This window comes from Myotis nattereri (assembly GCF_964212035.1).
Source record: "Myotis nattereri genome assembly, chromosome: 11".
Taxonomy (NCBI): Eukaryota; Metazoa; Chordata; class Mammalia; order Chiroptera; family Vespertilionidae; genus Myotis; species Myotis nattereri.
The window spans coordinates 16757832-16780166 of NC_138086.1; the positions used below are offsets into that span (position 1 = coordinate 16757832).

The 22335-nt window shown below is 43.1% G+C and overlaps 1 pseudogene across 1 annotated transcript; it reads right to left on the bottom strand.

The window, feature by feature from the left end:
• Window positions 1-623: 623 nt before the first annotated feature.
• LOC308527316 (phosphatidylserine lipase ABHD16A-like) lies at window positions 624-6013 on the bottom strand (annotated as a pseudogene). Its single transcript has 3 exons — window positions 5994-6013; window positions 5071-5141; window positions 624-1459 (listed from the first exon to the last, which is right to left on the bottom strand). The product of its transcript is annotated as a phosphatidylserine lipase ABHD16A-like (transcript).
• Window positions 6014-22335: the final 16322 nt, after the last annotated feature.

Consider the following 22335-nt stretch of genomic DNA (forward strand, 5'->3'; position numbering starts at 1 on the left):
GGTATATAACCAAGAGAAATGAAAACATGGCTGCACTCAAAAACTTGCACTTGAATGCTCATTGAAGCTCTCTCATAACAGCTTTGAAAATTGAAAACAACCCCTGTCCAACAAATGATCAATGGATAAACAAAACATGGTATGAACACACAATGGAATGTCATTCACTCATAAAAGATGAAATCCTGATTCATGCTACAATAAGGAGAAGCTTTGCAAACACTGGCCAAGTAAAAGAAGCCAGATACATAAAGGCCACACATTGCATGTTCCACTTAAAGCAATGTCCTGGACAGGTAATTCTACAGAGACAGGAAGTAGCTAGTGGTTGCCAGGGCCTAGGGAAAGGGAAGAATAAGGCAAGGGGGTTCTTTTTTAATTATGAAATATTCTGGAATTAGACAGTGGTGATAGATGCATAACTTTGTGAATATAATATAATCACCTGAACTATATATCTTAAAAGTGAACATTATAGTATGTGAATCACATCTTAATTTTAGAGAACGTAAAAGTCAAAATTACATAATCAGTGTGAAATTATTTGAAAAGTATAAAATGCTTTATCAGCAGTTCTCAAACATTTAGTCTCAGAACCCCTCTACCTTTTTTTTTTTTTTTTTTAGAAAAAATACCTTTTTATTAATTATTAGGAAAAATCCATTCTTTTAAAGCAGGGTGTGCCAGGAGGTTGGGTACTGCAGGATGGATGAAGGACCCATGCAAGAGGAACAGTGAAAAGGGGGTGGACTCCACGCTCCACAAACTAAACAGCAACATGAACACAGAATCACAAATAGGAGGGCCCGTCCTCAGGTCTCCTCCCACCCCAGTCCTTCAACATGAGGCCCAGTGCTGACTTTAGAGGGCTGGTCCCTAGAGGTGCCAGGGCATCTGGAAGTGCTGGACCGGGAGCGGGGTGCAATGTGTGGCTTCGAAGTTGTGCAGATGTTTCCGGGCCAGAAACAAAGCCAGCTGCTGCCTTTCACGTGCACTCATGTCCTCCCCCACACTCCAGGGGAAGTCTGGCCCGTGTTCCGCCTGGTAGGAGCGGAGGACAGACAGACACCAGTCTTCCTCTACCTCCCATCGGCTGTAAATCGAGGCTTCCTCCAGCGGCGAGGAGGCCTCCAGCCACTGCCTCACCACTTGAAGACCCTCTTCTGCCATTACATGGGATACCGATGCTACAGGAGCTTCAGCAGGAGCTTCAGCAGGAGCTTCAGCAGGAGCTTCAGCAGGAGGTCGTTGACTCGGTTGGACATGGTGTCCTCAGGAGCCGTGGTGGTGATGATCTCATCCTTGGTTCTTCGGATCAGCAGCACAGGGCCCGGGTACCTGCACAGCTGCTCCGCGTTGTTTAGATGGAGGTGCTGCCTCACGGTCCTGGTCACCAGGCCCCTGCAGCTGTCTGGCATGCCTTTTAAGGCCAAGGGCACCAGGCCCTCTACCTTTTGACCTAAGTATTATTTTCTAATGCCTGATTAGAAAGAAAACAGAAAATTTCTGAATGTTTAGCAATTTCTTTAAAGCACAAATAATAACCCTACTATATGCTAACATAAATAACATATTTAAGAAACATAAATTTTGCCCTGACCGGTTTAGCTCAGTGGATGGAGGGTCAGCGGACTGAAGGGTCCTGGGCTCGATTCTAGTTAAGGGCATGTACCTTGGTGCGGGCACATCCCCAGTAGGGAGTGTGTAGGAGGCAGCTGATTGATGTTTCTCTTTCATTGATGTTTCTAACTCTCTGTTCCTCTCTGTAAAAAATCAATTAAATGTATTTTTTTTTAAAAAAGAGGAAATCCCATCAACCAGACTTAAACAAAAAAAAAGAAACATAAATGTACTTTCCAAAAAAAAAAAAAAAGAGTATAGTGTCATTGTTTTACATTTATTGCAAATCTCTGTAGAGAATCAAAACTGTTGGATTCTGCCTATAATCTACTGCCATATCATGTTGCCTCTGGAAAACTCCACTGTATACTTGTGGGAGAATAAGAGAGAAAAAAGGGAAATGTCGTGTTGGCTTTGCAGACCCTCCAAAACTGAACCCACAACCTTTTGGTTGAATGGTTTGACACTCTAACCAACTGAGCCACCTGGCCAGGGCTAGAACTTTATTTTTAAACATAAAATTGGGACGCTAAAATTTAAAAACCATAGTTCTTGATATTAACATTTCTTATTCAGTGGGCACAGCAAGGTGATCACAAAGCTTTACGTTATTTTCAGCAACACCTCACTTATTTATGATTTCTTATTTCTTGCCCCCAGGTTCAAGAGATTCTCTTCCTTCATGAGACTGATTTTCAAAAATCAAACTCTCAGGCTCAGGCATTTTAGTTACAAGTGCTGTTCCTTTTCCCACTTCCTCTGTAAAGCCCAAAGGCCCTGAAAAACCAAGCCAGGGACTATGATTTCCTTTCTTTCTTCTTTCTTTCCTTCCTCCCGCCCTCTCCTTTTTCTTTTTTGATACAACACCAAACTACAAGGTGTCCGGGTTTGGTACACTTCTTTAAAGTTTGTATATGGGGCATGGATTTATTATCGGAACCTATCTTGCAGAGAAGATGTTTTGCCAGTCACTTATTATTTGTTTTTCTTTTTTCTTCTGGGTTTGAGGATCATGGTCTAACTTCTTGTTTTCTTTAGTCGTTAATATCTTTTATGGCTCCTGTTTGCAACAACCAAACCTTCCAGCTATTTCCTTCCATTTTTTGCAAGTCATCCCCTCAAGGCTTGCCTACACCCAACTCTTCTGACATTCCCCCAACTCAAAATATATACTTTCTATCTATATTTGTCTGTAAGCTCATATTATTATTGCCTATCCTTTACCCACATCTGTTTTATGAAGACTCTCTATTTTCCCCCAACACCTAGTATAATATTTATGCTCAGAAAATGCAAGAGAAAGACAAATGCTATACATTTTCACTTATGTGTGGAATGTAAATCCTATATAATAAAAGCCTAATATGCAAATAGACTGAACAGCAGAATGACTGGTCTCTATGAAGTGCACTGACCACCAGGGGGTAGATGCTCAATGCAGGCGCTGCCCCCTGGTGGTCACTGCACTCTCACAAAGGGAGCACCACTCAGCCAGAAGCTGGGCTCACTGCTGGCAAGTCCAGCGGCAGTGGTGGGAGCCTGTCCCGCCTCTGCAGCAGTGCTAAGGAGCAGCCAGCCAAGCGGTAAGGAGCAGCGAGCAGGTGGGTGGTAAGGAGCAAGGGCTCCCAGACTGCGAGAGGGCACAAGCTGGGCTAAGGGGCCACGCCTCCTCATTAATTTTATGCACTGGGCCTCTAGTAACAAAATAAATGAAGAAACAAACTCATAGATACAGAGAACAAATTAATGGGCACCAGATGGGAAGGGAGTTGGGCGGATAGGTGAAAAAGGTAAAAGGGATTAGAGAAGTACAAATTGCCAGTTATAAAATAGTCACAGGGGATATAGTCAATAATATTGTAATAACTATGTATGGTGTTAGATGGGTACTAGACTTATCAGGGGGGAATCACTTTGTAAATTATATAAATGTCTAATCGCTATATTATGCCCCTGAAGCTAACATAATATTGTATGTCAAAAATAGTTATTAAATCAATAAATTAAGAAGTTTTTTCTCTGACTGAACCTTCCATCCACTAAGAATGTATGTCTTCCTTCGAAGGTCTGCCCTCTCCCAATTCTAAGACACTTTAACAATTCCAATTCAAGTCACCCCCTATCTAGACTGCAAAGTGCTTAAGGAAATTCGGGATATGCGCAGACGCAACACTGTAAATGAATAGAGGGTGTGAATGAATGCATGACCTACCCTACCTAGTCTTGTTCTGTCTCTCTGACTCGGGTATCTGAGCCTCTTGGCCATCTAGCTCCATGTAAGCTGTTTGCTGTTTAGTACGGTTCTAATTTCTTGAATGGCACCACCTGTTGCCTGTCTGACCCAACTTCCAAGCTCCACACCGTGGTCGGTGCAGATCCCCAGCACAGTGCTGTGCACAGTAGATCCACCTGGACTTGAGTCCTCCATGACACTAAACATGCGCTCGGGACATGAGCGTTTCCACTGCTGCTTACAGATGCCATGCTTCTCCCTGTCTCAGGGCGTATGTATCTGATATTCCTCCTGTTGAAATGCCCTCCCTTCCTCTCCCTCTTTGCCTTTTTGAATCTACTTATATTTTTAATGTCTGACTTCGTGTACTTCATCCTTCTACAAAACCACAGCAGTCTATAGTGTGGTAATGTGTGCACTGGTTTGGGGTCAGACTACCTTGCATTCAATGGATTCTGGCGTTGCTGGGCCCTAGGTTAAATTACATAACCACTTTAAGACTCAATATCCTCATTTATGAAATAGGAATAATAAGAGTATGCTGTTTCTATTTGTAAGTGGAAATAATGGAAAGGGTTGCTGTGAGGATTACATCAGAGAAGGCACACAAAGTGCTTTGCAGAGTATTTGGCATAGGATAAGCACTTAGTGCTCAATAGATGCCAGTCGTTGTTGTTGTGTTGATAGTGATGGATAATAATAAATTGTTGGCTATTGAGCCCACACTAATCTTTCTTTTCTCTGGGTTTCTATTTCACTGAGAGTCAGCACCACACATTTTAGACTTCATTGTTCTCTTATTATTTCATACTAGAGGCTCAGTGCATGAAATTCATGCAGTGGGAGGAAGGCAGGGGTGTCCCTTAGCCTAGCCTGTACTCTCTCACAGTCTAGGAACCCTCAGGGGATGTCCGACTGACGGCTTAGCTGGCCTAAGCCATCAGTTGGACATTCGTAGCACTGCTGCAGAGTGGGGAGAGGCTCCCGCCACCACCACTGTGCTGGCCAGCCATGAGCCCGGCCTTTGGGTGAGTGGCACTACCCCTGTGGGAGTGCACTGACCACCGGGGGGCAGCTCCTGCATTGAGCGTCTGTCCCCTGGTGGTCAGTGTGCATCAAAGCGACTGGTCATTCTGCTGTTCGGTCAATTTGCTATTAGAGTTTATTATATAGGATGTGTAGGTTTTGCCACTTCACTTCCATTGTAGGCTCCTTACACAAAGCCAGCTGCATAGCAGGGGTGCTGTGTAAACTTGCAGATTGGTTGATGGGTTTTGCCTCCAGGCTCCTAAAATAAAACCCAATAATGTCATTAAGGGAGGGCATTCAGACCAGGAGTGGGCCCTTTTCTGAATCCTTCAAATCTAATTAAGCGAAGGTTTGTACTGTAGCACAAGACACAAGAGGGAAACGATTCATGTTCTTTTCTTTTTTTTTTTTTTTCATGTTCTTGTTGAAATCAGAATGGAGGCCATTCCTCGCATCCAATGTCCTAACCCTGGCCCGCAGAGCATGGCATGTGCTGTTCTCCCGATAAATTTGAGAGTAGTGCCCTTGCAAAATCTATTCTGCTTTTGTAAACATTCATTTGTCTTCAGACTTTCTTTTTTGAAGCCACAGATTTGTTTGCCATCAACACCTGTGATATGAAACTCTTTCATCATTTTGACGAGGGTAATTAAGAATCTTCACTGCATTCCATGCCAACCAGAGTAGAGGATGATCAAAAAAGTCCAGAAAACAATGAGGAATAGAAATGAACAAAAGTCACTTCATTCATTTGTCCTTTGAACTTATTACAAATGCTCCCACTGTTTACCTAATAGAATATATAATTGAACAAGCATAAAATGTGGCTTTAAACGGGTAAATGTGTAATTAGAGCAGTTCTGAGAAGGTGAAGCTACAGCTAACAGAAAAGAAGGAAGCAAACTTCCCAAAGGATTCTGTGACTGCTTTTGGAGGGTTTTGCTCTCTTTTCCAAACAGCCACTTATTTAAATTCTTCCTCAATCATGGCTACTGCCGCCGTCTCCTCTCCTCTGCTTGTTCTGCTGCCCCGTCCTGCTGGAGCCACTTTTGTCCTCTGCATGTCCTCCACAACTCATCTAGGCTTTTCCTCTTTGCCTTTCCCTACTTACCTGGAAACCCCAAGATCCATGCTATTCTAACGCTGATAGCAACATATATCACATTCCTCGATAGCATGTGCCTGACACTGTGCTAATAAACACTTACATACAACCTCACTTAATCTGCAGTACATCTAGGAAGCAGTCATTCTTTCTTCAACTATACTGAGGAAGTTACTCATCTCCATGCCATTAGCCATTTGCCACCCCAGCTAAGCACTGGATCCTACCATGGCAGACACGTCCCCAGTGTCTAAGTCAGCTTGGGCTGCTATAACAGAAGAGCAAAGCTTGGGTGTCCTAAACAACAGACGTTTATTTTCCGTTTTAGGAACTCTGAGATCCGGGTGGCAGGCTGGTAGGGTTCTGGTGAGAGCTCTCTTTCAGGTGGGCAGACGGCCACCTTCTTGCTGTGTCCTCACATGATGGAGGAAAGGATCTTCTCTGTTGTGTCTCTTCTTGTAAGGGCACTAATTCCATTCATGAGGGTCCCCCCCCCCCATGACCTAATTGCATCCCAAGCACTCCACCTACAAAAGCCATCACATAGGTCTTCAACATATGAACTTTGGGGACATGAACAATCAGCCCTGCATCCTGAATTTGATGCTTCCCCAACTTGGGTGGTCATTAACTCCTTAACCTAGTTTTCTTAACATCTGAACATCTATAGGTACTCTTCAAGTCTGTCTTTAAACCCTCTTAATCCTTTGATCTTTTTTCTCTTTATTAATTCCACCTGCTCAGTTTGGATGACACATCACTCCACAGCTGGCTCCTCCAATGTGGTTCTCAGCATCTCACACACATTGCTCTTGCTATTCTGGCATTCCACTCCCTAAGAACACATCCCCAGCCTTGTCTGCTCCTACATTCTAGCCCTGGTGTGAGATTGTAAAATCATACATCATATATCAGCCAGGCAGGCCTAGTCCCCAATACAGAATACTATGTCTATTTGCTCAGCTCTCACCAACCCCGTCTGGGCACTTGATGGATTTGAAAGTTCATTCATCCAGCTTTTATTGATTTGCTGGTACTCTCTTTACTTCTGGCCATGCATAAACTTGAAAGTAAAGTGTGTTGAAAAAGCACTGGGAAATAGGTAATGCAATTCATTTTGTTTCTTATTAATTATTCCGTTTTATCTATTTCATGTGCTTATGTCATACTTCCTAACTTAAGTATTGCATTAGTAAGCTTCTTGCTAATCGAAATAGTTGAGAAAATTGGCTCCGGAATAAAAATGTCAGCATACACTCCCTGTATGACCTTTGGCAAGTTACTTATTATTCTGTGCTTCCATTTAGTTTTTAAAAAAATCTATATAATGACAATAGGAGTATTTACCCTATAAAGTTGTTGCATTAAATGAGCTAATGCATAAAAAGTGCCTAGTATATTACCCAGAACATAGTAAGCACAAAATAAATATTACCTGCTGAAATCACGGCTGATATTATTATCATCATTGCTGATTCTATAGTAGTTGCTCAATAAGCTCAATAACTCAGCTGAAATGCAAATTGATCCAGCTTCCTCAAATTGAGACCACTTCATGATAGTCACAAAGACCCATGAGTAGATGCAATTTTTTATCCAAATTGGTATACTTTCGGGAGTTAAAGGGGATACACTAACACTTATGCTGGGACAGCAGGCATAAACTTTATCTGCTCTCTGAAAACCAGAATGTATGGTCATGGGAAATAAAATCTTTAGGAAATGGTTTTCCATAGTTCAATTTAATAGCTCTGTGCCTTCCCTTTCCCAACTTGATTTTAAAGAGCTAACCACTTAACTGCTGCCCAAATCATTGCCTATGATTTTATTATATAATGTAAATGGCAATGCCAAATTATTAATTCTAAAATCAGTCATTGTTTACTGTTTTTTATGTATTGGTGTTCTTGTTCTGGTAGTTGTTCATGGGTGTTTATTTATAAGTGAACCCTTGCCCAAGTATCTGGAGAATCAAAAGGTGAATTATCTCACCAGTATTGGGAGGTCCATATTCCTTCTATTATTCAGACATGATAATAGTTTCTATGTTTTGTCTGATAACATCCATATATATAGATCTTATTTTTGCATTCCTCCTGGGTTTGGTGTTTTTTTTGGGGGGGGGGGTCTTTTTTAAAAAATATATTTTATTGATTTTTTTACAGAGAGGAAGGGAGAGGGATAGAGAATTAGAAACATCGATGAGAGAGAAACATCTATCAGCTGCCTCCTGCACATTCCCTACTGGGGATGTGTCCGCAACCAAGGTACATGCCCTTGACCGGAATCGCACCTGGGACCCTTGAGTCCGCAGGCTGATGCTCTATCCACTGAGCCAAACCGGTTAGGGCTAGAATAAATGTATTCTTTATGGCAAAAGCCAGGTCCTGAAAAAAAAAAACACATTGATGTGTGCTTTCCAGGTAGAAGAAAAACATCAGATGCGCTGATACCAAATAGAGTCTCATTAGTTCTGTCTTTATTATAACCCATCCCCATCCAGCTACTTTAAAAAGACAACACAATGGAAGCCTAATAAATATTTGTTAACAGATACCACCAGACTGGCATTGCAAAAAATTTAGGCTATGAGGAATACAAAATATAATCCAACTCATACTGCCTTGTATTTTGTAGAATCATTTTCATTCCTGTCACATTGAATGAATGAAGCAATGGATTCTGAGTCTCCATATACAATTTTCCTAAAGGGATATTCATTTACAATGCCAAAAGTGAAAGGAAAACAAATGATTTTCTTCTTTTAAAATGGCCCACTTCAGAGAGTGCCAAAAGGACATTTCATTTGAACTAGTAATTTGTAAATTTTGAAAAATGCCCTTCCTCTCTGGACATGCCCACTTTGTCCTGTCTCCAGACTCACAAACATCAAAGCAAAGAAAAAAGAGAGCCAGTGAGTAGCAGCCTTTGTCTCAAACTCCACTCCTGTCTGTCCTTTCACTGCTAAAGTGTGGGGCAAATGTAATTTTCCTCCCCACAAGAAGTGCTGCCCTCGGGGCTAGTTAAAGCTTTCTTTGGGGCAAGAGGGAGTTTGCACGCCCATTATAAGGAAATAAGAGACCAGAAAAGAACAACTCGTGCTTTCTTATTAACTTCTTGCAGATAAAGATCAACATCTGCTACCAGTATTGAGGATTGTCACCAAAAATAAAATGTGTTTTCAGATATTTTTTTACTAATAACAAGGTATATTTTTCTTGTCTGTGTAGATAAAACTACTGATGTAACTGATGGAAAATCTTCTAGTGTTGTTTTTACTTACAGTAGAGTTGAAATTATGGTCTTCCATCAACAGCCTCTCTTCAGGGGTCCATTGTGGCCAAACACAGAGCAGACAAGGATAATGGCTGGTTTTAGGGCCACTCTGCACAAAGCCATCTTCACCATTAGAGATATAGCTCATAACTCACTGTACTCATGGTGGAACCTCAGCGCTTGACTGCCTCAATGCTGTAATGATTTATAAAGAACAGAACATCCAGGCAGGTTATACTCAAACCAATTGGCAAACCCAGGATAAATAAACACAAATAAACAACCCAAATGGTCACCCCACCTCTCCTAACCTTCCATTTTGAACATTATAAATTCCCTATTTGTACATGATTTATTGATGTTAGTGAAAACCCTTATTCTGTACAATCAACTCTTTATATAGAATTTGAAATATAGTAAAGTCTACATAAGCATATAGTAAAATGACTTGAGACCTCACCGCTTTCGAAGAGCCCCTAAACACAAGTCCATCCGCATTCCCATCTTACTCCTGACCACTTCCACTTTGTCTTCCTGGCTTGAGCTAAAGTGTCACCCCTTCCGGGAAGCCTTCATTACTGCTCCCACATCCACCCCCCTTAAAAAGAAAAAAAAGATAAGACACTATGTTATATGCTTCAAAATCTGCCAGCATCCTTTTTTTGTAGTTACTTGTGGAACAGGGATGTTATAGCTCATGCATCTAAGACATGTTCAGTTCAGGGACCCCAAAGTGCAAGTATAGCTCTTTCACGCTCACTGCCCACTTGGTTTTCAGGCACTCTCCTTTGGATTCATGGGGGATCAGGTTATCTAATAAGAAGACTATAAATATGCTCAAGGAATAGAAAAGGAAGATCACATGGCAGAGGTAGGAAAGAGAAAATATCATCTTCAATTCAATTATCTAGAATTTTAGAATCAAAACATCAATTTTAATAGTAATATCTATATCCTATCTAATAAAAGAGAAACATGGTAATTAGCATACGACTGCTACCCTTCCCATTGGCTAATCAGGGAGATATGCAAATTAACTGCCAGCCAAGATGGTGGCCGGAAGCCAGGCAGCTGGAAGCTAACATGAGGCTTGCTTGCTTCAGTGATGGAGGACTCCAACGTTCCCCGCCTGCCTTGCCAGACTCTGAGCTTGCAGTTTCAAACATTGTAACAAATATAGAAGCTAAACAAAACCTCAGAAACCTGCTTTCAGCCCTCCAGGATCTCAGAGCTGGAGTTATACATTGTTTCGATTATAGAACGCAAACAAACCAGATACCTGCATTCAGCAGCAGAGGCCTCAGAGCTGGAGCCAGAGCTAAAGCTGTCCCAGAATAAAAAAAACAACAAAAAAACAAGGAGCAGTTGGGAGCTTCAGTCACCCATCAACCTGAAAACAGCCCTTAGCCCCTCACCCAGACTGGCCAGGCACCCCAGTGGGGACCCCCACCCTGAAGGGTGTGTGACCAGCTGCAAACAGCCATCATCCCCTCACCCAGGCTGGCCAGGCACCCCAGTGGGGACCCCCACCCTGATCCAGGACACCCTTCAAGGCAAACCAGCCAGCCCCACCCATGCACCAGGCCTCTATCCTAGTAAAAGGGTAATATGCCTCCCAGCACCAGGATCAGCAGAGCCGAGAGGCCTCCCGGCACTGGAATCAGCGTGACAGGGGTCAGTGCCCAAATGCCCTGATCGCCCTGCGGCTCTGTGTGTGACAAGGGGTGGCGCCGCAACCTTCCTTTAGACCCTGCCTTGAGTGTGACAGGGGGCGGTGCCCCAACCCCCCAATCGGCCCTACCCTGAGCGTGACTGAGGGTGGCATCGCAACCTCCTGATCCGCCCTGCTCTGTGCATGACAGGGGGCGGTGCCCCAATTCCCCAATTGGCCCTGCTCTGAGCCCGACCAGGGCTGCACCTAGGGATTGGGCCTGCCCTCTGCCACCCGGGAGCAGGCCTAAGCCAGCAGGGCGTTATCTCCCGAGGGGTCCCAGACTGTGAGAGGGCACAGGCTGGGCTGAGGGACCCCCCCCTTTCCCCCCCGAGTGCACAAATTTTTGTGCACTGGGCCTCTAGTATATATATAAAACCCTAATATGCAAATAGACCAAATGACAGAACAACTGAAAAACTGGTTGCCATGACATGCGCTGACCACCAGGGGGCACGCATGGAACATGGCAGGCATCGGCTGTGGCGGGATGGTGGAGCAGGTGAGCGGGGCACCAGACCAAGGCGGGGTGCCAGTTGCTGTCATCAGGGCAAGCCTCTGGTGGTTACTAAATATTCTTTGCTCCCGTGTGCCACAGGCCCGCCTGGCACTCACACCTGCTGCCAGCGCCAGCCCTGCTTGCACCTGCTGCCAGCACCTGACACTGTCAGTGGGTGTGAGTGGCGGCTGCCGGCCCCATCACCCCTGAGGTCTTCTTCACCTCACTCTGCTCCTGAGGGACAATCGGGGCAGCAGCCACCACTTGCACTTGCTGTAGGTGCCAGCCCCACTTGCACCCGCTGCTGGCACTAGCCCCAATTGCTCTGCGCCGTCAAGGGGTGCAAGTGGGGCCGGCACTGTCAGTGCATGGGATTGGCGGCAGCGGGAGTGGGGCTGCCAGCAGGCAAAAGACCGAAGGCTGAGGCGGGAGGGCCCGGGTGGGGACGGGGAGGATGAACTGAGACCCACCCCTGTGTCCACCGCAGCCTCACGGCTCACTCGCGGCCCACAGTTCCTTTCAAGGTGCATGAATTTGTGCACTGGGCCCCTAGTATAATATATATGTATATATATACTAGCATAAGTTTGATTCATTTAAAATATTCAGATTAGAATTATATAAAAGAGATACATCAAATCTTGTTATTTTTGTGGGACTCTTGAGATCTTAATCTGGCTGTAGGGGATATGCACACTGGGAAGTTGGATGGAGGCCAGCCAAGTCTCTGGCTCCCACTGGCTAAACCATAGTGAAGTGCTGATGCCACATCCTCAGGAAGGGAACTGACTGGTGCAGGTCTTGGTGTAGATGATGAGCCATCTACTCCTGAGTAAAGGTGGGCAAAGACTCAGAGGGCAAATCTCTTGGAGATTTGAGCATACTCTTTATGGTGCTTATTCCCTGATTCTACTCACTCAGTTCTTCTAGAATGTTCTTGGACTTCTCAGAAATCATACTCAGGCATTTATTGAGCATTCTTTTCTTAGTTTGCCCTTTTATCCTTATCCCTTTTTCCTTTTTTAATATATTTTTATTGATTTTAGAGAGTAAGGGAAAGGGAGAGAGAGATAGGAATATCAATGATGAGAGAGAATCATTGATCAGCTGCCTTCTGCACGCCCCTTCCTAGGGATTGAGCCCACAACCCAGGCAGGTACCCTTGACCGGAATCGAACCCAGGACCCTTCAGTCTGCCGGCCAATGTTCTATCCGCTGAACCAAACCAGCTAGGGCCTCTTTTTTTTTATTATTCCTGTCACATGTCCTTGTCCTCTGTCTTTCCAGCACCTCATTCCTTTGTTCATTTACCACAGACCACCCTGCAGAATGACTGTTACATATCTAAAGACTATTTTAGAAAAAGTTATTTGGTGGATTTTTCTCAGTAAATTTCTGTTACTAATCAATAGTACTAAAAAGTGCAGCCCTGTCCCTAAGACAGTGTGTCTCAGTTGGTTGGAGTGTCGCCCATACAACAAAACGTTGCAGGTTCAATCCTCGGTCGGGGCACATGGGGAGGCAATAGATCAATGTTTCTCTCTTATGTCCATGTTTCTTTCTTTCTTTCTTTCTTTCTTTCTTTCTTTCTTTCTTTCTTTCTTTCTTTCTTTCTTTCTCTCTCTCTCTCTTTCTTTCTTTCTCTCTCTCTCTCTCTCTCTCTCTCTCTCTCTCTCTCTCCCTCCTTCCCTCCCTTCCTCCCCCTCTCTCTAAAATAAATAAAAAATACCCTTCAGGTGAAGATAAAAAAGGAAAAAAAATGCAGAAAGCTTATTGACCTTTCCTTGAATATTTATTCCTGATGTTTCTTTCTATCTTGCATTCTGGTAAGTATGCTTCACTAACAAGTTAAGTAAATAATTAGTATTCACCATATAATGCGCAAAATTCACTAATTCAATATTTAGTGAGTAAATTATCTGAGCACCTTCTTGCCCTCATAGAACTTACAGTCTGTAAGACAATGGATATGTGACTAAAAACGGTTAATATATAATTTCAAATCATGGTAAGTGGTATTATAGCAGGACTGAATTATAATGAGCCTAACATGTCAGATTTATTTGTTTTTATAAAACAAAATTAAACCTACCTCTGAACCCCTAACCTATCAGCCTGGTTGGAGAAATGTAATTCTCAGTCATTTTAGGGGCCAAATCCTCCTCCTCCCTACAATTACAAAGAGACCCCCAAGGAAGCTTTTAAATTGCCTGAAATATGGGAGAGGAACCTGCAATCATCAGGCCAGCATAGCTGGGATTGGATTGCTGAAGTCACTGTTTGTGCCCACACAGTCCTGGACACGCAGGAATCTTGCTGCACACTTGAACTTAGAACTCAGCTCAGACAATTAATCTAGTTCTAAGGGACCAGTGTCCCTATAGACACAATACAGAGCTCTGCACATTGGAACTCTGGCCCTTCCTGGAAATGCTGCCAGGAAAGTGGAACAGGACTCACCCCTCTGTTTCTTTTCCAGGGCTTGGAAATGTTCTCTTCCATCCTCCAACCCCCAACTTCAAAGGCATGAGCCTTTCTGCTTTCCCATCTGCACTATGCAGCATAATCTCTTCTTTGAGAGTAGGCCTTCCAAAACCCTGGGAGAGAAAAATATAGCTAAAGGATGTGCTGTACCCTAATTCCAATGTGCAAGCAGGTGGTTTGCACAGAACCAACAACAAGCAATTCTCTGGATACCAGCTGGCTGTCCTACACTTCAACTCAATTCGAACACTATCTACTTGGAGACAGCATCAGATTCCACAGGTTAAGGGTTCAGTCTTACAAGACGGCCCTCCTCCCATTTCAGACAGCAGTCACAAGCCCAGGTTGTTATCTATACTTCTGACCAACTGGTTGTAGAGCTATAGTTCAGAAGTTCCAATGATCCCTCCTTAGACTCAACTAATTTCCAAGAGCAGCTCACAGAACTGAGAGAAACATTTACTTATGTTTACCAGTTTATTTTAATAGGACTAGAGGCCCGCTGCATGAAATCTAGGCCTGGCTGGCAATCAGGGCCAATCGGGGCCCCCCTAATGGTCAGCGTACATCATAGCGAGCGATCTAACTCTGGTCTCCTGGTCAAACCCCTGAGGGGACACTTTGCATATTAGCCTTTTAGATAGAGAGATATGATAAAGGGTAGAGGTGAACATCCAGATGGAAGACTTGCACAGGCAAGGTATGCGGGAAGGAGCACAGAGCTCCCATGCCCCTCTAGGCATGCCACTCTCCCACATGTTCACCAACCCAGAAGCTCTCCAAACCCAGTCTTTTGGGAGTTTTGTGGAGGCTTCATTATACAGGCACAATTGATTAAATCATCTGCCATTGGTGATTGAACTCAATCTCTAGCCCTTCTACCTTCGCCTTAAGTCAGGGGAATGGAACTGAACATTTCAACCCTCTAATCACATGATTAACTCCTCAGGAATCAGCCCTCAACTTTAAGTTTGGTTCAAAAAATCACCTCATTAACATAACAAAAACACCATTATCTCTCTCATCACTTAGAAAATTCGAATGTTTTAGAAGCTCTATGTCAGAAACAGGGTGAAGACCAAATATGCATATATGTCTTGTTACAAATCACAATATCACAATGGCTTTCATTATTCTGATTCTTCTATGCCAGCAAAAAGAAATGCAAATTAATATTTGAACAGATTACCCTGATACGTTATGCAAGACACAAACAGGGTTACACTGAAAGATAACAAGATGGAGCCTACAATATAAGAAGTCAGACAAGGCCTACCTGGAGTCTGAGTGAGGTGAAGAAGGCAGATAAAGAGAGAGCAGGGCGGGGGAGCACTCCTGCAGGGAGGCTACCTGTGAAAGGCCTGGAGGTGGAGCAGAGCTCTGAGGGCCCCCAGACTGAAAGACCAGTTTAAAGAAAGCAGCTTAAAGAAAGCTTGTTGATGATGCAGAGTGCTGTAAAATCAAGTTGGAGAGATAATAATAGGGAATCTTTCCAAATAGTAATCACTAATTGTACACTTAAATACAGTATCTTATATGTATAATCCTCATAACTGGCCTTTATTAAGAAACTAGAAGCCTGATGCATGAAATTCATGCAAGAATAGGCCTTTCTTCCCCCAGCTGCTGGCACTGGCTTGCCTCTGGCACACGAGATCCGGGCTTCCTCCAGCACCTGAGACCCAGGCTTCCCTCGCAGCCGCGACTTTGTCCGGAAGGTCGTCTGGAAGGACATCCGGTCTGATGAGCATATTGTGCTTTTATTATTATAGATTATTTGTAGCTAGCACAAAGGCACACGGTGTTGGAGGTGAATGACATAAGTACAACGAGCTATCAGAGCATACAAGAAAGAGGCCTAATCCAGACTGGAGAAACCACAGAGGTTTTCAAGAGGTGTTACATCTGGGCTGAAGCTTAAGGAAGGGGTTTGGCAAAGAGGGCAAGGCATTTCATTCATTGAATTCACGTGTGTGAGAGGTTGAGGGATGAATTCCTTGTTCACTTAGGGAATGCTGGAAGTTTCTCACAGTATCAATAGTACTGTTACCCTTGTAACCAGCTAGCTAATATTAATAATAGGAAAGGACCAAAGGAGAGGCAAGACATTATAAGCATAGTCATCTGGGCAGCTTCACCAGGAAGCTGCAACTTCACACTCCTAGGAACCACTGGTCTAGTCCCTGCCAGCCACCGGGGGGAGGGGTCCAACAAAGGGGAAATGGATGCATGCATAGTGAAGTGGGGATGACGTAGGGAAGGTGCTTGTGTGTCAGTCTAGCTTGGGAACAAGGATCATTGGCTAGGAGGGTAGACCCTACAAACAATGGACTGCAGCTGGGAACACAAGCAAACCTAGCCAGATGCTGGACCAGATGGTGGAAATATGGAGTGGAAACTCTGGGTAATGGCTTTGATCTTAGCCCTGCTGAAGACAAAAATGGGACTTTTTCCATGGTGTTATGGAAGCGGAGATGGGACCTTGGAAACTCAGAGGGTTAAATAAACCTTTCTAAAATAACTCATTCTCCCATGGGGATCTCAGGAAATTCTTTTCCTTATAGTACCCCCAAAAGCCCATCTTCACCAGTAACAGATGGGGACACAGAAAGCACCCCACTGATAACAGAACTATTCCTTAGGATTTAATTAATTTATGATTTGCATAGCATGGACTCTGGAGCCAGTCTGGCTTTGTTGGAGTCCTGGTGCTTTCATTTGTTAGCTGGGTGATGATGCCAGTTTCCTTAAACTCCTGTGACTCCGTTTTTTCACCTGAAAAATAGGTACAATAAAAGTGCCAACCTCCTGCGATCATTGCTATGAGGATGAAATGAGTAAATCGAAGTAAAGAACTGGCACCATGTATTTCCTATGCTTAAAACATTCGTTTTCATTCTTCTTTGTCCCTTTTTAAAATGCCATATTCCATTCTTACACTGTATCATATTACAATATTTGTTAAATCACTCCTGGGGAAAATATAGTGGGATACTCTAGGTTTTTCCCTTTGTTAAGAATGCAAGAAGGAGATGTTACATCCCCACCCCCACTCTGCCCCCTAGATACTCCAGTGCTCCTGCATAAGTCCAGAATCTTTACTCCTTTGATCTGCATAGTATATTGTAATGTAGAAGGTAGAAGGAACTTAATAATACTTGTTAGAAAAATCAATAAATGAAAAGATTCAATACATACCAACCTGGATTCCAAGGAGAAAAACAGGAACAAACTATTGTTCTTAGCTAGCACATTCACAAATCACCCCTGATGTGTTGGAATAAGCAATTTGTGACTTGTATGGCTAGGCATTAGAAGCAAGGTTTAGTTTAAAATATAATACTTGAGGGTGAGGGCATGTGCTGGGGGGTGGAGGTGGGGGAGCGGCCAGGAAGAGGTCAATGGGGGGAAAAGGAGACATATGCAATACTTTAAACAATAAATAATTCAAATTAAAAAACAGAATCTTTGAACTACAAAAAAAAATTAATAAATACAATAAAACATAACACTTGAGTATCCATTTTGCATCATTGCACAGTTGGATTAAGAAGTCTACCCTAAACCCAATGTCCTACTCCAGCATGAAACCAACTCTTTCAGAACCCAGAGGCTTGAGATAAGAATTTAATGAGATAATGCATGCTTAGCACCTTTAATCAATAAGTGTCCCGTTAATAGTAGTTAGGATTGTATTAGTTAGCTATTACTGCATAACCAACCACCCAAAAGTATATGAACTTAAAACAATGGATACATGTATACTGATCAGCTGAAGGTTGGCTGGTTGGCTGGCTTAGATCAGACTTCATTGCTGGTCTTCTCCACATATGTCATTCTGGGGCCCAGGCTGAAGGGACAGCAGCTTCCTGGGGGAAGTATGGCAATGGCACACTTCATCTAGATATACAAGTTTTCTTGCCTGTATATCACTTCTACCCCAAGAAAAGTCACCAGTGAGACTCCTTAATGTTCTAGCCTCCGGTCTGAGCCTCCCTCAGGAGTCTCCTCAGGATCCAGTGTGAGTGCAGCAGTGAGAGGAGACCGTTCATTGAGGGTCCTGCTTGGCATAGGCACACTTGCTCCCTTTGCATAAGTTATTATGATACTTTTCCTTTTCCTTTTTTATATTAACCACTTTTTGTAACCCTAAGAAAATAAAAGATATGGTTCAAATAATCATACTCACACTAGTATTTGTTTTCTAAAGTGAATATTCTGGTTTGAAGTGTCACCCAAGAATAAAGACTCGAGTACTCAGTGCAAGCTCTACGTGGGAAACGGGAATCGGGAATCGTTTGCTTCTGACACTTTCCCCCTTATCTCTACAGCCTTCCCTCCTGCTGTGCCCACTACCTCAAACTCAGACTCTATCTCTAGCTTCTCAGGGTTCCTTTCCACAATGTTCAGCATAGGTTTGCAGCTCCCCACTGCTCTCTATATCCTGTCATATTACTCTTCTGTCCATTCACTCATTCTACAAATATTGATTGAGCACATGACATGTTCAAAACACTGCACTAGATGCCCTGGGTACAACAGCATGCAAGACAAACATGCCCTTCTCTCATGGAATTGCATTTGGTAGGGGAAATTGAAAGAAAGCAAGTAAACAAAATAATTACAACCTGTGGTAATACTATAAGGGAAACAAGTAGGGTGATGAGAGAGAAAATAGCAAAGAGGCAGCTACTTTAAGTTGTCAGGTAGCCCTTTCTGAAATCCAAAGAATGGGGAAAGGCCAGCCATGAAAGAACAAAGAAAATATGTCCGTGAAAATAAAAACACACACAAAAGCTTCAGCTAGGTAAAAGAGTAGTGAGTTGGAGGTTTGGAGGAAAATGGAAGGAGATCACAGAAGAGGACAGATCACACATGGCCTATAGGTCTTGGTAGGAAGGTCAGATTTAGGTCCTGTTCAGAACCAGTTATTGATTTTAATGAATAATTATTATATTCTAGAAGCATTTAACAGCATTGATTTTGGAGTCATAAAAGTCTGGGTTCAGATATTGGCTCTGACATTATCTATACCTTCTTTCAAAATTTAGAGAATAATATCTCACCCAGAGGCTTGAGCTAAGAATTAAATGAGGTAATGCCTGCTTAGCACCTTTAACCAATAAGTGTCCCATTAATAGTAGTTATGATTGTATTAGTTAGCTATTGCTGCATAACCAACCACCCAAAAATATATGAACTTAAAACAATGGATACATGTATACTGGTCAGCTGAAGGTTGGCTGGCCTAGATCAGACTTCATTGCTGGTCTTCTCCACATATGTCCTTCTGGGGCCCAGGCTGAAGGGACAGCAGCTTCCTGGGGGAAGTATGGGAATGGCAGAAATAGAAGAGATCAAAGCCAATATGCAATCACATTTCAAGTCTAATATCCCTCTGGCCAAAGCAAGGCACACACTGAGCTCAAAGTCAAAAGGCGTGGAGTTGCATCCTGTCCACCATGAATCTCAAGCAGGTCACCTGCCAAGTCCAGTACATAAATATTTTGAACAATAACTTAATCTACCCCAATTCCTGTGGTCCATAATAACCTGACATTGTTACGTTCCTCAGGAATGCTTACATTTTCTTGAGATTATTATTAACACATGGATATAAATAAATCTATAGCAAATAATTGCTAGAGTAAGAAGTAGTTTCTTCTTATTCAATAACTATATGACCACACCCCCAATCTATTTGTTTTATACATTTGGAAATTAGTACTTATTGAATTTCTACCAGAAGGTCATACTTGTATTTTCCTGTAAAAATTGTTTTTATATAAAAAGCGTCTGCACAGCAAAAGAAACGGACAACAAAACAAAGAGGCAGCCAACCAGATGGGAGATATTTGCAAACAGTAGCTCCTACAAAGATTTTAATTTCCAAAATATATAAAGAACTCATAAAACTCAACACCAAACAAACAACCTAAGTGAGCAGAAGTCCTGAAAATATACCTCTCCCAAGAAGACATACGAACAGCCAATAGATGTATGAAAAGATGTTCAATCTCACTGGCAATTAAGGAAATGCAAATCAAAACTTACCTCACACCCGTTAGAGTGGCCATTATCAACAAAATAAGCAACAGCAAGTGTTGGAGAGGCTATGGAAAAAGGGGAACCCTCATTCACAGCTGGTGGAAATGTAGACTGGTACAGCCACTATGGAAAGCAGTCTGGTGGTTCCTCAAAAAATTAAGCATAGAGCTACCATACAACCTAGCAATCCTTCTCCTAGGTATATACACACAAAAAACTCAAAATCATGTATTCTCAAAGATATATGCACCCCTGTGTTCACTGCAACATCATTCATGATGGCCAAGACATGGAAACAACCAAAGTGTCCCATGATAGAGGACTGGATAGAGAAGATGTGGCACATATACACAATGGAATACTAATCAGTCATAAGAAATGATGAAATAGCAACAACATGGATGCACCTTGAGAACATTATGCTAAGTGAAATAAGTCAGTCAGAAAAAGCTAAGAACTATATGATTTCACTCATAAGTGGGATATTAAACTGAAACTTGTGAACACAAACAGCAGTGTGGTGATTGGCAGAGGGAAGGGGTAGGGGTAGGGGTAAAGAGGTCCTACTATAAGGTGACAGGAGAAGATTTGACTTTGGATGGTGGGTACACGGTGCAATATACAGATCTTATAACATAGAAACCCACACCTGAAACCTATCTATACATATAAAAGGCTAAGTATCCATCCATCCGACCAGTACCTATGATGTGCACTGACCACAAGGGGGCAGATGCTCAACACAGGAGCTGCCATGACATGCACTGGCCATTTAAAAATAAATGGCACCACAGACCTGCCGACAAACCAACACTTGGCTTCCCCAAAAGTGGGGCACAGACTACGCCACCATCCTGGAGCAACACCCCACCAAATCACAGCCAATGCTGCCAAGACCCCATGGCGCAAAATGCGGCCCACAGCCCAGCCCAGCCCAGAAATGGTTGCTGTGGGCTCTGGGTAATGACGTCACGTAGCAACACCAGGCTTCCTCTCCCTAGTGACTAGCCTCCTTGGGGTTTCTTCAGCCCAGGAACCTGACTTGCTTTATAGCCAGGTATAAATTTTCTCTCTTGGCCACGACCAGCATGGCTAGAGAGCAGACAAGTCCTGAGTAGGGGCGCTGGGGATTGAGAAAAGGAAAAAAAGAGACAGACACAAAGACTTCAAGTAAAGCTGGGGCCAGATGGACCGTACTTTAAGTGAAGCTGGGTCACTTTCCTCTGATGGAGAGACAGTGACCCAGAGCTAGTGCAGCACGTTTATTACATACAGCATGATACCAGGAAGTTTTACTAGAGTTTCAAAGGAAATTATGTGAAATCACGGTTAAAGATCAAGCTGCAATTCTTCATTCTTGTAGCTTCTTTGTAATCGTCACTCCTAGCTGAGCACGGATAATTGCATACATTCCTGGCCCCTGGCTGAACTTAGATAATGAAACCCACCCCCTGGCACCTGAGCTAAAGGTCAGGCTGACAACATACTTGCCTCTGGCAAGGTATGTTTCCAAGACATGGCTCTGCCAACGCCACTTGACTCAGAAGACAATCAGCTCATGTATCTTCCCAGGCGCTCTCTACAGCCAGGTGCAAACATTTTACAGTTTAACCAAATGCTTGTGAAGCGTTTTCCCATGCCTCATCTCATTTGATCCTCACAGAAGTCCTGGAGTAGGTAGATAGGAGCCTTGTAGAATCCTATTTTCTTTTCATTAGCCAGAAAATGGAGATTTAGAAAGTTTAGAAACTTGACCTGACTGAAAAGAAGTAAGAAATGGTGGAACTTGAAAATGACCTCAGGTTTTCTCACTGTGCAGAATATAGTCAAAACACTGCTACAGTTAAATATTTTACCCTTTGTTCTCCCTGCATGATCTACAATAATAAGTTGCTTCATATTGATATTTCCTGCTGTGTACAATTACCTGAAAGAGAAGGAAGTTGGGGTGCTTCACTGGGCTGGTAAAAGTTTAGCTAAATCAGAAACCAGGTCTAATTAAGCAAGTTTATTCTATCCTATCTAGTAAAAGAGAAACATGGTAATTAGTGTACGACCGCTACCCTTCCCATTGGCTAATCAGGGCAATATGCAAATTAACTGGCAGCCAAGATGGTGGCCGGCAGCCAGACAGCTTGAAGTGAACATGAGGCTTGCTTGCTTCAGTGACGGAGGACTCCAACGTTCCCCACCTGCTGCTGCCGGCCTCTGAGCTGCAACTCTAAGCAACTAAGTAACAAATATGGAAGCTAAACAAAACCCCAGAAACCAGCTTCAGTCCGCCAGGCTTCAGCCAGCAGGATCGCAACATTGTTTCAAATACAGAAGGT